This window comes from Callithrix jacchus, chromosome 17 (assembly GCF_049354715.1).
Source record: "Callithrix jacchus isolate 240 chromosome 17, calJac240_pri, whole genome shotgun sequence".
In the NCBI taxonomy this organism is placed as follows: domain Eukaryota; kingdom Metazoa; phylum Chordata; class Mammalia; order Primates; family Cebidae; genus Callithrix; species Callithrix jacchus.
In genome coordinates this window covers 5,299,002-5,324,175 of record NC_133518.1, presented here as the reverse complement: position 1 = coordinate 5,324,175, position 25,174 = coordinate 5,299,002, and the positions used below count along the sequence as shown (strand labels likewise).

Below are 25,174 nucleotides of genomic sequence, written 5' to 3'. Positions count from 1 at the left end.
GGTCGGTCCACCTCTTGAACAATCTCTAGCATGAGCCCTATAGGCACACTGTTGACTTGTCCGTGTGCCTTAGGTCGGTCCACCTCTTGAACAATCTCTAGCATGAGCCCTATAGACACACTGTTGACTTGTCCGTGTGCCTTAGGTCGGTCCACCTCTTGAACAATCTCTAGCATGAGCCCTATAGGCACACTGTTGACTTGTCCGTGTGCCTTAGGTCGGTCCACCTCTTGAACAATCTCTAGCATGAGCCCTATAGGCACACTGTTGACTTGTCCGTGTGCCTTAGGTCGGTCCACCTCTTGAACAATCTCTAGCATGAGCCTTATAGGCACACTGTTGACTTGTCCGTGTGCCTTAGGTCGGTCCACCTCTTGAACAATCTCTAGCATGAGCCCTATAGACACACTGTTGACTTGTTCGTGTGCCTTAGGTTAGTTTACCTCTTTAACAATCTCTAGCATGAGCCTTATAGGCACACTGTTGACTTGTCCATGTGCCTTATGTCAGTCCACCTCTTGAACAATCTCTAGCATGAGCCCTATGGGCACACTGTTGACTTGTCCATGTGCCTTAGGTCAGTCCACCTCTTGAACAATCTCTAGCATGAGCCCTATAGGCATCTCAAAGAATCTGTTTGATTCCAGATCACAGATTCACTTCTAAATTGTTGTTTCATGGGCAGTGAAAAGAGGGAAGAAGGACAAAGTATCTACTGACATGTACTGTGTTCCAGGCCCTCTGCTACGTACCCTTATAAAAACACAACTTGGCTGGGCACAGTGGCTCACACCTGTAATCCCAGCACTTTGGGAGGTGAAGGTGGGCAGATTGCCTAAGGTCAGGAGTTCAAGACCAGCTTGGCCAATGTCATGAAACTCTGTCTCTACTAAAAATACAAAAATTAGCCTGGCGTGGTGGTGTGCACCTGTAATCCCAGCTACTAGGGAGGCTGAAGCAGAAGAATCGCTTGAACCTGGGAGGCAGAAGTTGCAGTGGGCCAAGATCATACCACTGCACTCCAGGCTGGGCAACAGAGCAAAACTCAGCCTCAAAAAAAAAAACTCTGAGAGAGCTGTGACATGTTCCAAGTTAAACAGCCAAACTTGGTGGCACAACTTGGTGACCTTGGTGGCAGAGCAAAGGTCAAAAACCAGCTCTGACTATAAAACTCAGAACTCAGAACCCTCACTTCCCCATGCTGTCCATTCTCTGTCATAGTCAGCATAACTGGTTATCTTTCAAATACTGCTGGTATCAGGGTCTTGTAGGGGCAGGATCACTTGATGATTAAGTGTGGGCTATAGAGTCAGACTCCCATGCGCTTCCCAGCCATGTGACCTTGCCAAGTTGCTTAATCTTTCTGTGCCTCCATTTTCTCATCTTCCTATTTTAAAAATGAGAATAATACTAGAACTTAGCATCTGAAATTGTTGTGAAAATCAAATGAGTTAATACATGAAAAGCTCTTAGAAAAGCACATAAGGATAATAATGCTTACACATAAGTAAGCATTATTATTATCAGTATTGAACATTCATGTTTGATTATCCAAACATGTAGAACATTTAAGTACACAGAATATGCTCTGAGCTAGTCCCTTGTGTTCTTACCTGCCCAAGAAATGTTTAGATCTCCAAATAGACAGGTAACTCCATCTGGGTTACTGGGGTGGGAGGACGGTGCTAACGGTGTACTTTGGGAAGAGGAGTAGACCAGAAGTCGAATCCTATAATCCTGGGATTAAAACCTCTTGGAATAATCCTCCCTCGGGGATCTTCCTCCCATGGTGCTAGGCTAGAAACCTGGACTGGGGCTTTGACAGTAAACCTTCATTGAAGGGAACTAGAAGATCAGTCTCCCCCTCATTCAAAATTGCATCCCACTCCTGCCTAATATCACCTGGGTTTCATGAGTTAGCCAACAAGTTTCAACTGAGGCACCAAGGCATGATAGACATCAGAAAACACAGTTTCAAAGAAAAAAAATCTGCAGAAATTTCAAAGCACTTTTCCTAGAACTGATTAGACATCTCCTCCCCGGCTCTCATCAGAATGCAAAAGGGTCAAGAGCATGTAGACTAAGGAAGGATTTTGTGAGGACAGTTATGCTATGTATTAGTCCGTTTTTATGCTGCTAATAGAGACATACCTAAGACTGGGCAATTTACCAAAGAAAGAGGTTTAATTGGACTTACAGTTCCACGTGGCTTGGGAAGCCTCACAATCATGGTGGAAGGCAAGGAGAAGCAAGTCCTGTCTTACATGAATGGCAGCAGGCAAAGAGAGAATAAGACCCAAGCAAAACAGGTTTTCCTTAACAATCCATCAGATCTCATGAGACTCATTCATTATCACCAGAACAGCTCAGGAAATACCCACCACCATAATTCAATTACCTCCCACCAGGTTCGTACCACAACACATGGGAATTGTGGGAGTTACAATTCAAGATGAGATTTGGGTGGGGACCCAGAGCCAAACCATATCATCCTATGCAAAGGAGGGAGGGGTTCCTGGGCTGCAGGACTTTCAGTGCTAAAATCAGGACAGTCACTCCAGTCAAAAAACAAGGTCTTCAACCCAACCACCTAAAGAGCCTGATTTATGTTTCCTGGAGTTTAGGAACAAAATGACTGGGCTATAACACCTGACCCAGATAAGAAATCTAAGTACAGTGTACAATAAGGCAGATAGAGAGAAACTGGACTGGCTGGGAGCTAACAACACATCCATGGAGGGCAGGGACCTTGGAACCCGGTGGGGGCCCTGCTAAAAAGAGCCAGACTGGAGCCACCTTAAATCCTACTCAAAAGGAGCACTTGAGGGAGGATGGGACAGAGTGATTACTCCTGGTGGCTTATGCTACCAAATTTCAGAGGTCATCATCAGGACAGCCCATTGCCATGGGATGCACAGCCAATGTTCCCAGTGGTCACCTCAGGAGAACCCACCACCATGCCCACAAGAGCAAGGTCAGAGTGCCAGGGCAGTCAGCTCACAACAGTGGCAGTCCAGTAAAAACTTTCCCACCCTGCTTCCCTCTTATCTCTACCTTGCCTCTGGCCTCACACAGTCAGGCACTTTGGTTAAGCTGCTGTGGACAAGGGGTGGAAGAGGAAGGTGAGAAGAAGAACGCATAGTCCTCCTCTTCTCCCACTGAGAACTTCAACCTTCAGAGGAATGGGGGGCTCAAGGGTGAGGAGGGAAGAAGATTTCACTTTCCATCAACAGGACAGTTTTTCTTTTTGAGTTGAGGTTGTGTTTGTAATTTAAAATGATCATAGAAGTTTTTGTAATCTAAGAATATCCAGGGAAGTCATGGGATTGCCAGCCTTCTAATCCACGTTCAGAAGAAGAACTATCGCAAGGGAGGAAATGTGAAGGTTAAACGTGCTTTTATGTTTGTGTCCTACAAACACTTCTGGCTCCAAGTAAAATTTACACAGAAGGCCAGTTTCATCCAGTGCTCCATTCATGGATAAATTTGACCTTTCATTTGAGTTTATGTTTTGCAATCTGCTGTAGACACCAAAACTTCTATCTCTTGATTTTTCACTCAAAATGTAATAAGCTTTCTAAGCACAAAATACCAAATTGACAGCTTTGAGAAAATGCCAGTTCAAATTTGCATGCATAATTTCTTCAGCTTTTAAATAAAGAAGTATAGTCTTACTATATGCCAAGAGCAATGACTATTTTCCCTTTTTTCAAATGGGTAGTAAAAAGGATGTATATAATATTTTAATATATTAAATAATACATTTAATCATATATTTAGTATGTTCCTGGATAGGCCTTTAAAATTACATTAATCCACTTAAAAGGAGAATAGACTATCCCAGTTGAATCCATAGAAAGATTTGCAAACTTATCGTAAGTGCGAGTGATGAAACCTGTCATCCAATATTACTTATTTAAAGCAGTGTCAGTTAAATACAATATGATATTTAACAAAAAAGGGATGTTATACATACTGGCAATAATTTCTATGTCAAAAAGAAATAATGCCTATATACATGAGAAACAGGTACCCTTTATAACTTCTAGAACATAATACACAGAATGAACTAGAATATAAGAAAAGGAAGTCAAATATAATCTACTTTATTATCTTTATTGCCAACACAGCCTGAGAAGGAAAAGAAAACGTCTCCAACAAAGTTAGAACAACCAGGCTAAACACCAACTGTGATCTGTCCTCTATCCTTGAGGACACACAACTTCTTCCACAGGGCCACACCCAACACACTAAGGGTTTCCCACATCCACCCCCACACAAACCTCCCTCCTGCCAGCAAGGCGCAGCAGGTCTGTTCTCACGGTGGCTTTCTTCTTCAAGCTACCCTCAGATAAATCTAATGACACATTTCTGGGTTATGTCACATCAAATTCAGATACCTGTTTCTGCTACCTCCACATCTTGATAGTAAAACATGAGGTGTCGGAGACCTCCAACAGCAAAAAGTTGATCAATTCTTTCAATCCGGGAAAAAGAAAAAGGCAAGATAATGACTTTTAATCCAAATTAGAAACCGCACTTAACTCAGCATTAATAGTATAAAAAAGGAAAATTACTGTCATCTTTCTTACTCAAACAGGACCGAATCTACTGTATCCTATATAAAAGGGAGCAACTGTGTGAAAGAATAAATGCCTCACCATAGTAAAGACTCCGTTCCAAAAAATAATTTAATGAATCATAGAAATATTTGTTACTTATGCACATTTGAAAAGCATTGTCCCTCTATATTTGCAAATTTCCTAAAGCGTTGAGCTGTTGAAGGGCGATTTAAATAGATGAGTGTTTCAGTCAACTGCAAATCAGAAAGAACAAATTGTTCAAAACTTGGTCTAACATTCTAGAGATAATTAATATTAAATTGCAATGATCGCCAGAACTGCCATGAGAACATATCTGACTATGGACACTCCTTCCAGTAGCAACCTGGCACTAAGATGGGACTAAGAGTCCCATCCCTGAGGCTCACTGTAAGGATACAAGTCTAACAAATGGTCTGCTACCAAAAAACCACTTCTCTTAAATAGTCAAAAGCACAGTTTGAAATTCACATGACAATAAAAAGATAAAATCTACACACCCATTAGGCATTAGGATGGCTACCACTAAAAATCAGAAAATAGCAAATGCTGGTGAGGATATGGAGAAACTGGAACTCTTGTGCACTATTGGTGGGAATGTAAAATGGGGCAGCCATTGTGGAAAACAGTATGAAGGCTTCTCAAAAAATTAAAAACAGAATTACCACATGATCCGGAAACTCCACTTCTGGGTATATATCCCAAGAATTGAAAGCAGGATCTCAAAAAGATATTTGTATACCCGGAGAGGGACTCAAGATGGCGCTGTGAGAACAACCCAGGATTGGAGCCCACGTTGAATTCGCAAACGAGACCCAAACGAAAAGTCAGCAACTACGCAGACGACCAGCGGACAAATCCACAAAGATGGGAAGAAACCAGCACAAAAAGGAGGAAAACACCCGAAACCAGAACACATCGCCTCCTAGAAAGGACCAAAACTCCTCACCAGCTAGGGAACAAAGCTGGACGGAGAATGACTGTGACGAAATGACGGAATTAGACTTCAGAAGATGGATAATGAGAAACTTTTGTGAGCTAAAAGATCATGTATTAAATCAATGCAAAGAAACTAAGAACCTTGAAAAAAGATTTGAAAAAAGATTCGAGGAAATGATAACAAGAATGGATACCTTAGAGAGGAATATGAATGAATTAAAGGAGCTGAAAAACACAATACGAGAACTTCGCGAAGCAAACGCAAGTTTCAATAGCCGAATTGACCAAGCAGAAGAAAGAATATCTGAAGTCGAAGACCAACTCAATGAAATAAAACGAGAAACCAAGATCAGAGAAAAAAGCGCAAAAAGGAATGAACAAAGTCTCCAAGAAATGTGGGACTATGTGAAAAGACCTAACCTACGTTTGATAGGTGTACCAGAAGGGGACGAAGAGAATGAATCCCAGCTGGAAAATACTCTTCAGGACATCATCCAGAAAAATTTCCCCCACCTAGCAAGACAAGCCAACACTCAACTGCAGGAAATACAGAGAACACCACAAAGATATTCTGCAAGAAGAGCAACCCCAAGGCACATAATCGTCAGATTCAACAGGGTTGAAATAAAGGAGAGAATACTAAGGGCAGCCAGAGAGAAAGGTCGGGTCACCCACAAAGGGAAGCCCATCAGACTCACAGCAGATCTCTCGGCAGAAACACTACAAGCCAGAAGAGAGTGGGGGCCAATATTCAACATTCTTAAAGAAAAGAACTTTCAACCCAGAATTTCATATCCAGCCAAACTGAGCTTCAGAAGTGAAGGAAGAATAAAATCCTTTGCGAACAAGCAAGTACTCAGAGATTTTGTCACCACCAGGCCTGCTTTACAAGAGCTCCTAAAAGAGGCACTACACATAGAAAGGATCAATCAGTACCAGCCATTCCAAAATCACACTGAATGCTAAAGAGCTTCAACATAATGAAGAATCTACAACAACTAACAGGCAAAACAGCCACTTAGAATCAAAATGGCAGTATCAAATTCACACATAACAATATTAACCCTAAATGTAAATGGACTAAATGCACCAATCAAAAGACACAGACTGGCAAATTGGATAAAAATCCAAAACCCATCAGTGTGCTGTATCCAGGAAACCCATCTCAAATGCAAGGATACACAAAGGCTCAAAATAAAGGGATGGAGGAAGATTTACCAAGCTAATGGAAAGCAAAAAAAAGCAGGAGTTGCAATTCTCATCTCTGATAAAATAGACTTTAAAGCAACAAAGATCAAAAGAGACAAAGAAGGCCATTACATAATGGTAAAAGGATCGATACAACAAGAAGAGCTAACGATCCTAAACATATATGGACCCAACACAGGAGCACCCAGATACATAAGGCAAGTTCTTAATGACTTACAGAAGGACTTAGACTCCCACACAATAATATTGGGAGACTTTAACACTCCACTGTCAATACTAGACAGATCAACCAGACAGAAAATCAACAAGGATACCCAGGGCTTGAACTCAGACCTGGAGCAAGCAAACCTGGTGGACATTTACAGAACTCTCCACCCCAAATCCAGAGAATATACATTCTTCTCAGCACCACATCACACCTACTCTAAAATTGACCACATAATTGGAAGTAAAGCACTGCTCAACAAATGCAAAACAACTGAAATCATAACAAACAGCCTCTCAGACCATAGTGCAATCAAGTTAGAACTCAGAATTCAGAAACCGACCCAGAACCGCACAGCTTCATGGAAACTGAACAACTGGCTCTTGAATGTTGACTGGGTAAACAACGAAATGAAGGCAGAAATAAAGAAGTTCTTCGAAACCAATGAGAATGAAGACACAACGTGCCAGAACCTCTGGGACACATTTAAAGCAGTCTCTAGAGGAAAGTATATAGCAGTAAGTGCCCATATGAGGAGAATGGAGAGATCCAAAATTGACACCCTATCGTCAAAATTGAAAGAGCTAGAGGAGCAAGATCAACAAAACTCAAAACCCAGCAGAAGACAAGAAATTACTAAGATCAGAGCTGAGCTGAAGGAGATTGAGACACGAAAAACCCTTAAAAAAATCAATAAATCCAAGAGCTGGTTTTTTGAAAAGATCAACAAAATAGACAGACCACTAGCCAGATTGATTAAAAATAAAAGAGAGAACAACCAAATAGATGCAATAAAAAATGATAAAGGGGAAATCACCACAGATTCCACAGAAATTCAAACCATCATCAGAGAATATTACAAACAACTCTATGCACATAAACTAGTAAACCTGGAAGAAATGGATAAATTCCTGGACTCCTGTGTCCTCCCAAGCCTAAACCAGGAGGAAGCTGAAACTATGAATAGACCAATAACAAGGTCTGAAGTTGAGGCAGCAATTAAGAGCCTACCTCACAAAAAAAGCCCAGGTCCAGATGGGTTCACAGCCGAATTCTACCAGACACACAAGGAGGAGCTAGTACCATTCCTTCTAAAACTATTTCAAACAATCCAAAAAGAGGGAATCCTTCCCAAATCATTTTATGAGACCAACATCATCCTGATACCAAAACCCGGCAGAGACCCAACGAGAAAAGAAAACTTCAGGCCAATATCCATGATGAACATAGATGCAAAAATCTTCAATAAAATATTGGCAAGCCGATTGCAACAGCAAATCAAAAAACTTATTCATCATGATCAAGTAGGATTCATCCCAGGGATGCAAGGCTGGTTCAACATACGCAAGTCTATCAACGTAATTCACCACATAAACAGAACCAAAAACAAAAACCACATGATTATCTCAATTGACGCAGAGAAGGCATTTGACAAAATTCAACAGCCCTTTATGCTAAAAACCCTCAATAAACTCGGTATCGACGGAACGTATCTCAAAGTAATAAAAGCTATTTATGACAAACCAACAGCCAATATCATACTGAATGGGCAAAAACTGGAAGCATTCCCTTTGAAATCTGGTACTAGACAAGGATGCCCTCTCTCACCACTCCTATTCAATATAGTACTGGAAGTTCTAGCCAGAGCAATCAGGCAAGAAAAAGAAATAAAGGGTATTCAAATAGGAAAGGTGGAAGCCAAATTGTCTCTATTTGCAGACGACATGATAGTATACCTAGAAGACCCCATCGCCTCAGCCCAAAAACTCGTGAAACTGATAAACAACTTCAGCAAAGTCTCAGGATATAAAATCAATGTGCAAAAATCACAAGCATTCGTCTACACCAATAACAGACTTAAAGAAAGCCAAATCAAGAGCGAACTGCCATTCGCAATTGCTACAAAAAGAATAAAATACCTTGGAATACAACTCACAAGGAACGTAAGGGACCTCTTCAAGGAGAACTACAAACCACTGCTCAACGAAATCAGAGAGGACACAAACAGATGGAGAAACATTCCATGTTCATGGTTAGGAAGAATTAATATCGTGAAAATGGCTATACTGCCCAAAGTAATTTACAGAATCAACGCTATCCCCATCAAGCTACCATTGACTTTCTTCACAGAACTGGAAAAAACCACCATGAACTTCATATGGAACCAAAAGAGAGCCCGCATAGCCAAGTCAATTCTAAGCAAAAAGAACACAGCGGGGGGCATCACACTACCGGATTTCAAACTATACTACAAGGCTACAGTAATCAAAACAGCATGGTACTGGTACCAAAACAGAGATATAGACCAATGGAACAAAACAGAGGCACCGGAGGCAACACAACATACATACAACTATACAATCTTTGATAAACCTGACAAAAACAAGCAATGGGGCAAGGATTCCATGTTTAACAAATGGTGTTGGGAAAACTGGCTAGCCATGTGCAGAAAGCAGAAACTGGACCCCTTCCTGACACCTTACACTAAAATTAACTCCAGATGGATTAAAGACTTAAACATAAGACCTGGCACCATAAAAACCCTAGAAGGAAATCTAGGCAAAACTATCCAGGACATAGGAGTAGGCAAGGACTTCATGAACAAAACACCAAGAGCATTGGCAACAAAAGCCAAAATAGACAAATGGGACCTAATGAAACTCCACAGCTTCTGCACGGCAAAAGAAACAGTCACTAGAGTGGATCGGCAACCAACAGAATGGGAAAAAATTTTCGCAGTCTACCCATCTGACAAAGGGCTGATATCCAGAATTTACAAACAACTCAAGCAGATTTACAGGAAAAAAACAAACAAGCCCATTCAAAAGTGGGCAAAGGATATGAACAGATACTTTACGAAAGAAGACATATATGAGGCCAACAATCATATGAAAAAATGCTCATCGTCACTGGTCATCAGAGAGATGCAAATCAAAACCACATTGAGATACCATCTCACGCCAGTTAGAATGGCGATCATTAAAAAATCTGGAGACAACAGATGCTGGAGAGGATGTGGAGAAAAAGGAACACTTTTACACTGTTGGTGGGAGTGTAAATTAGTTCAACCATTGTGGAAGACAGTGTGGCGATTCCTCAAGGCCTTAGAAATAGAAATTCCATTTGACCCAGCAATCCCATTACTGGGTATATATCCAAAAGACTATAAATCGTTCTACTACAAGGACACATGTACACGAATGTTCATTGCAGCACTGTTTACAATAGCAAAGACCTGGAATCAACCCAAATGCCCATTGATAATAGACTGGATTGGAAAAATGTGGCACATATACACCATGGAATATTATGCAGCAATCAGAAATGATGAGTTCGTGTCGTTTGTAGGGACATGGATGAATCTGGAAAACATCATCCTCAGCAAACTGACACAAGAACAGAAAATGAAACACCGCATATTCTCACTCATAGGTGGGTGATGAAAAATGAGAACACATGGACACAGAAAGGGGAGTACTAAACACTGGGGTCTATTGGGGGGAAAAGGGGAGGGCCAGTGGGAGGGGGAGGTGGGGAGGGATAGCCTGGGGAGAAATGCCAAATGTGGGTGAAGGGGAGAAGAAAAGCAAAGCACACTGCCATGTGTGTACCTACGCAACTGTCTTGCATGCTCTGCTCATGTACCCCAAAACCTATAATCCAATAAAAAATTAAAAAAAAATAGTTCCATTTTACAGAGAAGGAACTGGGCCATATTGAGGCTCAATAATATGCTCACTGTGCCACAGCTTACTAACCACTGGAGCCGGGGTTCAAACTCAGGTAGTCTGACGTCAAAGTTTCTCACCACTATGCCATGATAAAGGAAGGAAGAAATGGAGGAGCAGAGACAGCAGCAGATGGCCTGGAGGGCACACCAGCAATGCCAGAAGTTTAGGCAGGAAGGATGGCCATGTCATATGGAGGAAACATGGGCACAGTGAAGCCTGTGCCAACTCGATTCTAAGTGAACTGGCTGGCTCTTCCACGCATTCCAACAATGCTGTGGGGCGAATGAAGCAAACTGTCCTAACCAGATACTCTGGAGCCATCTTTGGCTTCTCTAACAACCTAGATGGGATACACAAGACCAACCCAGATGAAGTAGGAATGAAAGAAAGTCAGTACTCAGTTGTAAGTTTCAGAAAACTTAGGTGCAACAGAAGTTCCGAAAAGAACGAGGTCAGCTGGTTCTGAAATAGTTGAGGAAGGTTTCAGGGAAGAGATGAGAGAAAAGGATGAGCAGAGCTTTGAAAGGCAAGCAGAGGGATGTCAGAAGACTGGAGAACAGCAGGCACAGGGCGAAGAGGAGGTACTGCAGAGCCCGAGGGAAGACAAAGCCCGGGGAGGAGACCCCACCTCCGGTTCTCCCTTGGACAGGAAGTGATGGTGAAGCTACTGCTCTCTGGATGGCTGCTTCCAGATGGATTATTTAAACACTCTTCTCCATCTCCCAGCAGCGGGGCTCTTCCTGGCTCTCTTTCTCTCACCTAACATCTGTCCCCTGCAACTAGAGTAAGGAGATTTAATCAGGAGACCATTCCCAAGTCATCAGATTCCAAGAGCTTACCAGATACCAGGCACTGGGTAAAGCTTCAGGCTGAGTTCTTAACTAGGGATCCATGGATATGGGTCAGGGGCCTGTGTCACCCTCTGTCACCCAGGCAGGGGCCTGTGCCACCTTCTGTCACCCAGGCTAGAGTTCAGTGGTGCAATCTTGGCTTACTGCAACCTCTGCCTCCCAGGCTTAAGTGATCCTGAGCCTCCCAAGTAGCTGGGACTATAGTAGTGCCACCACTTCCAGATAATTCTTGTATTTTTTGTAGAGACAGGGTTTCACCATGTTGCCCAAGTGATCCACTCATCTTGGCCTCCCAAAGTGCTGGGATTACAGGTGTGCACCACCATGCTTGCCCTGGGCTAATTTTTAAATTTTATGTAGAGACAGGGTCTCACTGTGTTGCCCAGGCTGGTCTTGAACTCCTGGACTCAAGCCATCCTCCTGCCTCAGTCTCCCAAAGTGCTAGATTACAGGTGTGACCCACCGTGCCTGGCCTCTTCATCGAATTCTTACAGGTGTATGTGATCCACAAAAGTTTAAAAATCTCTTCCAGCTGAGGGAAAAAAATATAAATAAATAAATAAATAAAAATCTCTGCACTATGGAGACAAAGAGGGGAAAATGCCCAGGTCCAGTACTCCAGAAATTTACAATCTCATGGGGGAAGACAAACACAGACAAAAAGAACTCTGATGCAAGCCTGACTTTTATAAGTGCACTAATGGAGGTGTAGAAAAAATGTTGTAAGAGGAAGAGACAGGGTTAATTCAGGCTGGCTTTCAATAGGACATCCCCCATCCCTTCATACTGGTTTTGGGATCTGGGTTTGTGATAAAGAAGAAACAGTCACTATCATTTTCTGCCCAGCCCAGACAGTCTTTAGCCAGTACTTCTTCCTCAAGCACTCCTGGTAGAAAACTCAAGTCTGAGGCTGACTCTATTCCTGCCAGTGAGGTGAAGGAGGACCTTGTTTTCAGGACAAGGGGAGTAGGAAGGAGACGCTTGCCCTGAAAACCAGTGATGACTCTTTTCTACATTTTTTTCCTCTTCTACCCAGCTCCCATTCTCCAAATTCCTGAGGTCTTTGTAATCCTGACACCCTTTTGGTATCAGTCCTCCAGGCCTGAGTTATCTGTTTTAGGATTGTCACTCCAAGCCAGTCCCTTTGTGTGATTATTGTTTCTGTTTCTTCCCAGGCAGCGTCACCATCTCAAATCCCGATCTGTTTGTTTACTCGATTATCCTGTCTTTTCCTCACCGGAAATGTGTGCTGTGTGATGGCAAACTCTTTCAACTTCTTGTTCCCTGTGATGTCCCTAAGACCTAGAGCACAGCCTGGCATATAATAAGATCTCAGTAAACCCCTACTGAATGAATGACTGTCTGCCCTCCCACCCTTTGCATTCTTCTGTAGGACCACCATGGTACCCAAGCCCCAGAGAGGAAAGTACAAGAACAAATGAATGCATTTTTTTCCTCAGGAGACCATTTCTGAGATGCTGGGTGCACAAGACAACCCTTATTTAAATGATGGTGACAGAATACAGCCAGAGAACCACGTGTGAAACCCATAACTTTAGTATTCTATCACCTTCTACAACAACCCTACCACCAAAGTCTGTCGCTTCCTGCCTTGAGATGTCTCAGCTTTTACCTGTCACCCCTTCAAGGTAGGCACTCACCACTCACCCCCTGGGTCACTGCAGTAACACCTGAGCAACCTCACTATGTCCCAGCCATCCTGCAAACTTCCAACAGCATAATCAACCTGCATAGTAAAGCCCTCCATAAGGTAAGAGAAATCTCTGGTAGCCAGAATACAAACATGTAGAAATCAAAGCAGCAAGCAGATGCTAACACATTAGCAGCCTTTTAGTTTGGGACAACCAACAATTTTAGATAATTAAATAAATTTGTTTTAAATTTTAGATAATTAAATGAATTTGTTTTAAAGAACGATGCAGTATTTTTATTTTTATCATTTATTTTTTTGAGACGGAGTCTTACTCTGTCACCAAGGCTGGAGTGCGATGGCACAATCTCAGCTCACTGCAACCTCTGCCTCCTGGGTTCAAGTGATTCTCCTGACTCAGCCTCCAGAGTAGCTGGGATTACAGGTGTGCGCCACCATGCCCAGCTAATTTTTGTATTTTTAGTAGAGACAGGGTTTTGCCATGTTGGCCAGGCTGGTCTCGAACTCCTGACCTCAAGTGATCTGCTCGCCTTGGCCTTCCAAAGTGCTGGGATTATAGGTGTGAGCCACCTCGTCCAGCCACAAGATAATATTTTTAAAGGGACCCAACAAATTTGAAATAGAACTAAATAAAACTTATTAAAAAATACAGTCACTAGGCTAGGCACGGTGGCTCACACCTATAATCCCAGCACTTTGGGAGGCCGAGGCAGGTGCATCACCTGAGATCAGGAGTTCGAGACCAGCCCGGCCAACATGGCAAAACCCCATCTCTACTAAAAATACAAAAATTAGCTGGGGGTGGTGGCACACACCTGTAATCCCAGCTACTCAGGAGGCTGAGGCAGTAGAATCACTTGAACCTGGGGGGGCGGAGGTTAGAGTAAGCTGAGATCACATCATTGCACTTCAGCCTGGGTGACAGAGGGAGATTACATCTAAAAAAAAAAAAATACAGTCACTAAAATGAAAAAAATGGGATAAAGCTTTCTCCCTCCATTTCACTCCCTAATTTCTCTACCCGTTTTCTGTGCCTGTGCAATCTCCCCTGCCTTCTGCTGTTGGAAGTCATTCACCTGGCATGTGTTCCCCATCTCCACCTCTCTTTCCCAGGCCCTCTGCTCAGCTGAAATGAAAAGAAAGGAGACCCAGGACATGGAGTACGTATTGCGCTGTGTGCCTGCTCCATGAGGGAATCCTCCCCGTCCTCATTCCTCCTGCCCACCTTTGCCTGAGAGGTGCTGGTGAGCAGCTGGGACCAGCTGGCTGGCAAGGGAGGTGTGCATGAGCACACACCACACACATTCGTTTGAACCCAGGCTTGGCAGGCAGGGTGGAAAGGAGTGGATCAGAGGATTTGTAAGAAGATCTCAGCAGGGAGGCCTTTAATCTTTGAGGCAACTGCTTGTACGGAGACCATGTTGTCAGAGGTGACCTTGGAGGCCAAAGCAGTCAGAACTACTGGGAGAGCTGCCACCTCCTGGTTCAGGCAACTGAGCCTTGGAAAGACCAGTGCCAGAATGTCAAAGATATTCCTTTCTGACTATCCCCTTCACCCCTTAGTGACATGGGCAAGTTCCAAATCTACTCCTGCAAAGAAGCATCTCACTCCAAAGATTACAGAACTGAAGCCCTCAAAAGGACAGAAAATTAGTTTCAGATAAACTGATTTCCTGCAATCAGGAAACCAGGAAAATCAGTTACAAAGCTAGGATGTACAAAGAGAAAACTGGATGGACATAGTGGCTCATGCCTGTAATCCCAGCACTTTGGGAGGCTAAGGAGGGAGGATTGCTTGAGCCTAGGAGTTCAGGACCAGCCTGGGCAACATAGTGAGATCCCATCTCTAAAAAATATTTTTTTACATAAATGAGATAACTGCCACGTGTTCCTGTCTTCCAGTCTCAGAAATCTCAGCATGTACTCAGGGGCATGCAGCAGAGTAAGAGGCTATCACTTCCCAATTGCTGTGCTTCTGTGCCTTGGTACAGCCCCCCACATTGCTCTCATTCTCAGCAAAATCCTTGACTCTTAGCCTGGCCCCCTCCCCTAATATAAATCTTTGCCAGGGATGGAAAGATACAGGCACTGCTGAACATCACGGAGGGAAAAAGTGATTGAAGAATGTGTATTTGGTGGCAGGTGCTGGACACGAATGGCATAGTGACCACTGGGGGACTGGACACAACTATGTCATGGGCTGAGAAGTTGAAGAGGCACTGGCAAATGGGCCAGTTGAGGAATGTGTCTGTTTGCTCCTCCTGCCCAGCCATTCTCTAACTCCTATCAGACTGAGAGGGAAGAGATGGGAACCAACATACATTGAGCTCCTAATATGTTCTAGGCTCACTAAATCTCATTTAGTCACAAGAAAAGCTCTACAGGAACTGCATTATAGCCCCACTACCCAGACAAGACCCCTGAGACTTAGAAAGGAATAAATGCCTTCTACAAAGTCCCACAATTGGTGAGTAATAGAGCTTGAACTTGAACTTTGCCTGTCTTCAAACTCCACAATTTTTTCCAGGAATTATCAATGCTTTTCAGTCCACTCAGTCTGCCACAAAAAAGTAAATGTTCCATAAACATTTTGCTTTAAGTTTAGAATGAATTGCTTCTGTAGCCATTCAGGGTTTGCAAAATAAATAGAAACTGCAAAATACACAACAATCAATTTCTTGAGCATTTATAAATAAAATCCTTGGTCGACGTGAAATGTCATTTCTTTATTTCCACTCCCACCTCTCTCTATTCTCTTCCCATTTGTAGGCCCTCTTCCTGGGTAGTGTGGCCACAAAGCAGAATTTTAGCTGTGCAGAGTGGGACACACGCATAGCCTCTGCTAGGCACCACAAGAACACAATTTCAAAGAAGAAATGGGTGGAAGAGATGGATAAAATGTATTCCCTAAGCAGGGATTCTCAGCTGCTAGTAGAGGGGCTAGGGGCTGGTTCTCTAAATTAGTTTGTGACTTTATGCATCCAAAAGCAACAGGCTGGCAGTGGCTACAGATCTTCACATTGAGGTTTCCTTGCTGGTGTGAGGAGCTTCCTCCCAGACCTTTGCAGGGACGGTGCCCACACAGCAAACCAGGTTTCTGGCCTTCCTGGTCAGTCTCTCAATTGTTCTCTTGGTAGTGTCAGGGATGCCCCAAATTTTATTGAATTTGCCTTGTATGGGGTCATGATTTTCAACAAAAGTGGCACAGGCCCCAACATCTGTCAGTAAATTCCAAGCTTTTGATAGTCTTCTGCTATGGAAAGAGGTAATAATTTGTGGATGTGATTCAACTTTTTAGTACCTAAATAAAGACCTCCAAAAAGGTCAGGACGATACTATTTTGGCTTTTTAAGTTTTTAAATCCAGACTTTTTGTCTATGGCATCCTGGAATCCAACCTCTTGTTATCACTGCTTATTGTACTTTATTTTTGCAACAATGTCTAGGTCAGAGTGGTGGCATTTTAGGGGCTCACTTCTTCATGCTTGTATGCATAACATAGTGATCTTGTTGATTTATTATATGCCTTGATTTGGTCCAGGAAAAAATAAAGTAACTTATAAAAATTAAAGTAGCTTAGAATATAAGATGACATAAACTGGAAATAGTTGGTTGTGGGGCTGGGGAGATAAAGGCACAGGCATAAAATTAGTAGAAAAATACAGATCATAAAATCCTTTACACTTTTCACCAGGTGAGGAAAAAACTGAATCCGAAAGCTTTCTAGTAACCAACACAAAGAGAGAAATCAGAGTGATTATGCAACTTATATGACCAATAAAAATTAAAACAAACAGCTCAAGAAAAGCACAGCTATTTCCAAGATCAAGACCAGAAGAAACATGTTTAGAGAGTTCTCACATATGGATGAGCAGCAGTTCTCAATTCCTCCCTGGCAGAGAGCTACTGGGGAATTTCAGAGGCTGTGTATCCTATAGCTTTTAGGCCCCTGGTCTTCCTTGGACTTAGGTTATTTTATTAGTGATGCTGGGGTGCCTAAAGGCAAAAAAGTACTTTCACTGGAGTTAATGTGGTCCAGATACACAGCTGTTATCTAGTATAATAAGCACACATTTTTTTTTTTTTTGAGATCGAGTCTTGCTCTGTCGCCAAGCTGGAGTGCAGTGGCGTGATCTTGGCTCAGTGCAACCGCCTCTCCCGGGTTCAAGTGATTCCCCTGCCTCAGCCTCCTGAAGAGCTGGGACTACAGGCAAGTGCCACCACGCCCAGCTAATTTTTTGTATTTTAGTAGAGATGAGGTTTCACCATGTTGGCCAGGATGGTCTCGATCTCCTGACCTCGAGTTCCGCCTGCCTCAGCCTCCCAATGTGCTGAGATTATAGGCGTGAGCCACCGCGCCTGGCCCAAGCATGCATTATTTTTATCCTTATTTTATTTTATTTATTTATTTTTTTGAGACAGAGTCTCCTTCTGTCACCCAGGCTGGAGTGCAGTGGTGGAATCTTGGCTCACTGCAACCTTAGCCTCCCAGGTTCAAGTGATTCTTGTGTGTCAGCCTCCTGAGTAGCTGGGACAACAGGTGCACACCATCATACTCAGCTAATTTTTGTAGTTTTAGTAGAGATGAGGTTTTATCATGTTGGCCAGGTTGCTGGTCTTAAACTCCTGACCTCAAGTGATCTGCCCACCTCAGCCTCCCAAAGTGCTGGGATTACAGGCATGAGCCGCCACACCCAGATGCATCATTTTTATAATCATAAATAATATCATTTTAAAATGAGAGTGAGCGCAGTGGCTCACTCCTATAATTGAGCCCAGGAATTCAAGGGTACAATAAGCTAAGATCACATCATTGCACTCCAGCTTGAGAGATAGAGTAAGACCAGTCTCAAAAAATAATTTAATTTTTAAAAATGTTTAATAAAAAAGCACAATCTATTATTCCATTTATATAAAATATTAAAATATGCTAAATTAATCTATGCTGATGGTAGTGATTGATAGCCCCCTGTGGGGGCACTGGGATGCTGGTAATATTCTGCTTCTTCATCATGGTGCTCATAACACAGGTATTTTCAGTTTGTGAAAACTGCTCATCAAGCTTTCTGTACATATACTTGAATAAAAAGAGGGACCACAGGAACGATTTGCATGTTTATCTTCTTAAAAAGTTGGTCAGTATCAGGCCTTTTGTAGTTACAAAATAAAGAACATACTGAACATAAAAATAAATTATATACTAGGCCAGGCACCATGGCTCACACCTGTATTCCCAGCACTTTGGGAAGCCAAGGCAGGCAGATCAAGAGTTGAAGACCATCCTGCACAACATGGTGAAACCGCATCTCTAGCACCTGTACTCCCAGCTACTCAGGTAAACCTGGGAGGTGGAGAGGTTGCTGTGAGCTGAGATCATGCCATTGCACTCTAGTCTGGTGACAGAGTGAGACTCTATCTCCAAAAAATAAATAAATAAATAAATAAATAAATAAAATCATACACTAAAGTATCACAAGAATACAAAGAATATTCATTTTTGCTTATCCAATGGATATTTCTAACATTCAAAGTACCACTTGTTAACATGAGTCTGTAAAAATTGAAAGATCTGTCACGCTTTGTTAAGAATATGTAACACATGCAGCCCAGTGCCCTTTAGAGCCACCATACAACTATTCTTACCTCTTCCACTTGCATTTTTGTATATTGGCTAATATATAAATCTATTAATTATATGAATCACAAGGTCAAAGGATTGAAAACTTGTTCGCCTAGTTGAGACCACATAATCTTTACATATAAAGAAAGGCGCTTATGGAAAATAAAAGCTTAGTTTTGAGACTGGTGGAACACTGTAGAGGAGAACTAGACAGTGAGTGGCCAACTCCAAGAACAGCCTCTAGGACTCCTTCCAAAGCAAACTCTGCTATGTCCGCTGCTCCACTCTGCTCCATACAGCTCAGTACTAGAGGGCTAGACCAGGCTCCATGGCCTGGAAAATTACTGCCGTGTACTTACCAACCTCTCCTGAAACCAGCCCAGAAGTGCTTTCAGAAAACCTTGTGCTACAAAGCAGTTATAACCATGCACAGTGTCTGAACAACTCCCAGGACAGGGAGTGGCAGGCAGCCCCAGAACCACCAAGCAGGGGAATCTCAGCTGAGATTGAGGGTTCCTGGGTAGTAGGCAGGGTAAAGATGGCAGATGTGTTGCTGAGGTTCTGCTGGCCACATCAGCACAGGGACTGAGAGACCACGGAAAGGAGAGATTCTAAATATGGGTAAGGTCGCCTATTGTCAAAAACTGCATTCCTTGTATAGGCAATGACCAAAGAAAGCACACGATTAAATAAAAGTCTTATCATTTATCTTTTGCATTTGTATTCACAGGCTATTGTTGTGTATGTGTATTATGGTACAAGGAACAAGAACTTCTAGGTTTTATTCTTAGGTCAGTCCCTGATAAACACAGTATCTGCATGTGGAAAATATCAGGTGCTTGGAAATTCAGAGCTGACACATTCATATCCAGAAGGTACTTATCTGAGCACCTAGTATGTGCCCAGAATTGAATGTTAATTTGAAGGCACACACAGTAGCCTGATGACCTGAATGTCAGCATAAAGAGAGGTAAACAGGACACGTGAAAGGAAGCTAGAGGTTCCCTGGGACAGAGAGGCAGCCCAGCCAGAGCTGCATGAAACAGTCCCTGCCCGTGGGAGCACACGAGGCAGTTGTGCTTGCTGCTGTGCTGGGGTTCAACTCCATGCCACACTATCCCTCCTCTGCCCACACATCTGTCTCATTCGCTTCTCCCTCTTTCCCTGCCTGCATCTCAGATTACTGCTCTGCCCTGTGTTACCTCTGTTACTGGAGGGTTTGTATCCTTTCCAAATCAGAATGGCTGTGGTGGTCCGGGCTGCAGTGACTGCTTCACACTGTGGATGCGCCTCCCTCAGCCCACTCAAGTCAGCCAGAAGTCACTAAGGCCAACCAGGGAGACGTGGTACAGATAGAGGAAGGCAGTGAAAGTCAATGGCTTTCTGAGCCTCAGAATACTTTGGGATCCAGCACATAATCCTGGCACTTAAATGGGGACATGCCAGACCCAGCTTTGGGAGATCTAAAAGAGGCCAGCGTATGCCTTCCTTCTGTCCTGGATTTGTGCCCAAAAGTCATCTACTGGCTCTGAGATGTTTCATCTCTAGAAACCATCTTTTTTTTTTTTTTTTTTAAGGTGGAGTCTTGCTCTGTCACCCAGGCTGGAATGCAGTGGTGCAATCTTGGCTTGGCTCACTGCAACCTCTGCCTCCCGAGTTCAAGCGATTCTCCGGCCTCAGCATCCCTAGTAGCTGGTTTTTTGTTTTGTTTTTTTTTAGTAGAGATGGGGTTTTGCCATGTTGACCAGGCTGGTTTTAAATTCCTGACCTCAAATGATCCGCCCTCCTCAGCCTCCCACAGTGCTGGAATTACAGGTGTGACCCACTGCCCCTGGCCTCTAGAAACGGTTTTAGTCCAGAACTCTGTCTTCAGATAGAATCTTAGCTGATCCAATCTGAACAAATGGGTATCTAACTTGTTAAAACCTGCCTGATCTGAGAATCGTTAACTTCCAATAACAGTTTGTTCCCAGGGCTGTTTTTCAGCCAGTACATATCTCAGGATAGCCACGTCACTTATTAAAACACTGAAATCCTTACGCGTGTGTTAGTACAGTGACTGCCCTAGGCCCTCTGAGTGTCCCACTGCCACCTGGACCCCCTCCCTAGGACAGCTTCATGACCCAGCAGCTAAAGGGTTATGGTTGGCCTCAACAAGGGGACTCATCAGGACCCTGTTCCAGAACCACCATGCCATACCAAAAGTATTGTTACCCTCCACTTGTCCCATTCTACAATGCTACCCTATTGTAAAACGTTCAACTGCTTTCTGCTAGCTACTGAATAAACGCCACTCTTCAAGGTTTTTACTGTCTTCCACGCATAACATCATCCTCTATTCTCCTTATACTCTGCTTCACCAAACTCAGCTGTTCAGTATTCTCAAATACAAACTTTCCCAGACTCTCAGTCTTTGTGACGTTACTTCTGTCTGGAATAGCCTTTCTGTATCCACCAAAATCTTACCAACTCTTCAAAATCTCCCAAAATGTCACCATTTCCATGAAATATTAGTTGGGAGAGCTGTTCCCCATTTCAAGAGGTGTCACAGAAACATATAGGTCCTATGTTTGCAAAACTTAATGACTTTTATATTACAACCATTTTGATGTAGGCACCTTAGCTCTCCTCCTAGATAAAGCTGTAGATGCTAGAAACCCCATCCTGGTCATCACACCTACCTGGCCCCACACAAGGTCTGGCTCCAGTAGACGCTAAGTCAATATTTGTGTGAATGAATGAGTGAACAGTCTCAATTCTTTTGTCCATTTTCTATTTGTTAAGGATTTTGGTTGTTTTTCTCTGAAGCCACTCCAGCTGTGGTTATATCTCCTTCTACATGTGGAGCCCAAACTGTACATCATCCACATCTTAAACTACCGGGTTATTTCATGAAGATAAAGAAGGAAGCATGTGCCCCTGTCATTACTGGTAACCCTGGAGTTTGTGACTGCCATCTCTCCACACTCTTCTTCCAGCACCAGATCCAGCACAGGGACAGGCAAATGAAAGGTTCCTGGTAACGGAGGCTGGCCTTACAGATGACAGGGAGCTGTGGGTGGTGGAGGGAGTTGGCAGGGATTGCTGGAGAGGGGAGGCGGGGTGGCTTGCTGGAAAGCAGAGCCAACAAGCTGGTTCTGGTTGCTGTGGTTGAGGCCAGGGATACAGGCCTGGGAGGTGCAGTTTTACTACCCTGGTTGACATGCAAGGGTGTGGAGGAGGGAATGCTAGCAACCCCTTTCCACCTCTCCTTTCCTAATGCCTCCCCCCTGGCTCTCCCTCCAGAGGAATAGCTCTGAGCTAGAGTGAAACCTACAGGAAAAGAGGGAACTCCGATGCAAGATATCGGCTTCATCACAACAAAAAAGGATGGGAGACAAGAAGCCAGAAACCACAGCTCCTGTCTAAATCTCATTCAATAGGGAAATCGAGAGTAGAATATCAGGGGACAGCCCAGGACAAAAAGACAATGTAGCCAAAATGATGGCTACATTGGGAAGAGGTGTCACCTCCCAGGCCCCCACCCGCATACCCTCCAAAGGAGCTCATCCATTTGGGGCTGAGTGGCGGTACAGGGGAGAACAGATTCACTGTCTTTCAGAAGGAAGAACAAGGCCCAGAGGAGGGAAGAATTCACTATGGGCAGGCAGATTTTGGTCATCAGAGGCAAGGGCTCTTCTGCGTCCAGCTGTGGCACTGGGGTGGACTCAGCCTTCCTAGTGATGTGCTGAGCTCTCCAGCCCTGGAAATGCTCATGTGCAGTCCAGTCTTAGTATCCAGACTGAAAGACAACTTGGAGATCATCTAGACAAATCATTTTCACCTGAGAAGCTGTCCTTTTCCCCTTGATTCCCCAGCTAGTTAGTGGCACAGCCAGTCTCCTCTAACTCACAGCCAGAATTATTTCCATCACCACAGAAAGGTTAGGCCATAAATATACATTTCCAACCCGAAGCAGCTCAACGACGGTCCCTAATAATTCCCTCTCTTGGGCCACAAGAGAAGGCACAGCACCACACCCAACTCTGGATAGAGGAGCTGACAGGACTATAGGTCAGAGTGTCTTCTCAGCAACTTGCTCAGTCACTCTGTCTGAGTTTCCCCAAAGCGGGAGGGAAGTGAAGGCATGGGAGGCCATGTGCCAGAACCTTGAACCTCGGCCCCTCAGTCTTGCGTTGGGCACCTGGCAGTAATGAGAGTTTCTCCAGTCCTTTTCCCAGCGATTGCAGGGTCTTTTACAGCCCCTCACACTGTCAGTTTTACTTTGTTACTCCCATCCGCAGTACGTTGAAAACCATCTGGCACCGCCATACCTATTTATGTAAAAAGGCAGAGACCATGCTCTCCTGCTGTCCTCAGAGGAAACTGAGGCATGGAATTACTAAGTGGCTTTGGCTAAGTTAAAAACAGAAGTAGGAATCTACCCGCTGCCCACTCCACCGTGCTTTCCATCCATCTCCTTAAACTGGAGAGTTTGGGAGATTGCTCAGGCTTCAGATAACTAGCAGAAGGGGCGGCCAAAACAGGCAAGGCAGGGCGCAGCGGGGAGGTGGGAGATTCAGAGGAAGAGGACTGCCTGCGCTGGGAGAGTAGTGAAGCGGGAAGGAGAGGGGACTCTCCGAGGTATCCTGAAAAAGAACCCCCCACAAGACGCCGCAGGAGAGGAAACGGAGTGAGCCAAACAGAAGGCGGTGGGCAGTTTGCGCCGCACGGACTGGAGCGCGTGCCTGGGCATGGACAGCCGAGAGCATCCCGCACACGAATCCCCAGCTAGCGCGTGGACCCTGCGAACTTCCAACGCGGGAGCCACAAGCCGGGCACGGCAGGAGGGGCCGAGTCTCTGCCAGCGTCTCGGCGGGGCGGGCGAGGAGCCTCTCTCCAGGTCGCTCGCTCTCCGAGGGGAGAAGCGAGGAGCACCCCCGGGATGCCCCGGCCCCACACGGCCAGCGGGCAGGCCCGGGCTCGGGAATTCTGCGCTCGGCCCCGCAGCTTCCCCCGCCCGCCGCTCTCCCCGAGTACGCGCGGGGCGACGCCAGGCACCTGAGGGAGAAACGGGTGGGAAATCGGGTCTGAGGATGGGATGAGAGGCGGGTCCCCCCAACGCAGGAGCCGCCGCTGCCCACCCCCACGCCCTTCGCCTCCCCTCGGCGCTACTTACTCCGATTCAGGGGACTCCCGCCGACCTGGGCCGACGCCACCAGTTCCAGATACAGAGTCCAGAGCCCCGCGGACACCAAGGCGAGCGCCAGCAGCAGCCGGAAGCGCCTCTGCAGCAGCTTCACCGGGCGTAGGAGGAGAAGGAGCCGCGCGGCCCGGGGGCTCCCCACGGCGCTGCGCCCAGGCGGCCGCCGCCGGCGCGGGCTGCAACCCCCGGAGCCGCCGCCCCCTGGCCGGGCCCCGCTCCCCGGGCGCCCCGCGTCCCGGCCCAGCGTCTCAGGGCTCCACCGTGGCCGCCTCCCCCGGCCGCTCTCCGGCAGGGCGCGGGCTCATGCTCCGGGCGCGAGGGGTCCCCGGGCTGCGCGGGCACCCCGCCCTTCTCTCCGGGAGTGGAGCCCGGCTTCTCCTCCGCGCGCGTGCTCCGCGCCGGGCTGTCCTCGCCTCGCCTCTCCCGTCGCAGGCTCGCCGCCGCCCTCTCTCGCTGCCCAGAAGGAGGCTTCCCCGGCGCACGGCCGCCCGCCTCCGCCAGTCCGGGACTGGGCTCCCGGCTCGGGCCGCTCCGGTTCGCCGCACCTGGCCCGGCCCCGGCCCCGCCCCAGCACAGGTGGGCTCCGCCCCGGAGAAGCCGGGGACAAGAAGAGGCTGTTCTGGCTTCCCTAGCAAAGCGAGAGGTGGGGCCAGAGACCTGGTGCCTCTGCCGACCGGGCACGGGTGGGGTGACGAGCGGGTGAGTGATGATCCGGACTCTGGGCGACCGAGGGAAACCGAGTCACCGCCCAGGCGCCTGACGGTGTGGCTTTAAGCAGAAGCGAAGTAGAGGCTGGTATGGGGGTGCCCAAGGCTTCAGCCTCAGAGCCTTTCGTCGCCTACAGCAATGACCCTACCCAGAGTAGACGTGATATTCGTCGGGAGATATCACTGGACACTTAACTCCGACGTAGCTTCGTCGCCCACTGGAGATTTGAAGACCTTTCTCCCCAGCCTGAACCACATCTCCGAGAGGCACCCACGGTGACCCCCAGCAAGCAGTTTTCCCAGACTGGTCAGGAATGGCTGTTTGAAGAGAGTATCTGTTTGGGGGGTTCAAAAAATGAACTTTAGAAAGAAAAGAAAGGAGCTCACTCTTAGAGTTGAAAAGATCACCAAGATAAGCCAGGCACGGTGGCTCACGTCTACAGTCCCAGCACTTC

General features: G+C 45.4%; 1 protein-coding gene across 2 annotated transcripts in view; it reads right to left on the bottom strand.

Moving 5' to 3' along the window:
• The window catches only part of LOC100389549 (dynein axonemal heavy chain 5), a 60,408-nt gene extending 36,310 nt beyond the window's left edge, over nucleotides 1-24,098 (bottom strand). For both annotated transcript variants that reach the window (XM_078353694.1, XM_078353693.1), the window contains exon 1: nucleotides 23,986-24,098. The gene's annotated coding sequence lies outside the window, so the exon portion shown is untranslated. The remainder of the gene's footprint in view (nucleotides 1-23,985) is intronic.
• Between the last annotated feature and the right edge of the window lie 1,076 nt (nucleotides 24,099-25,174).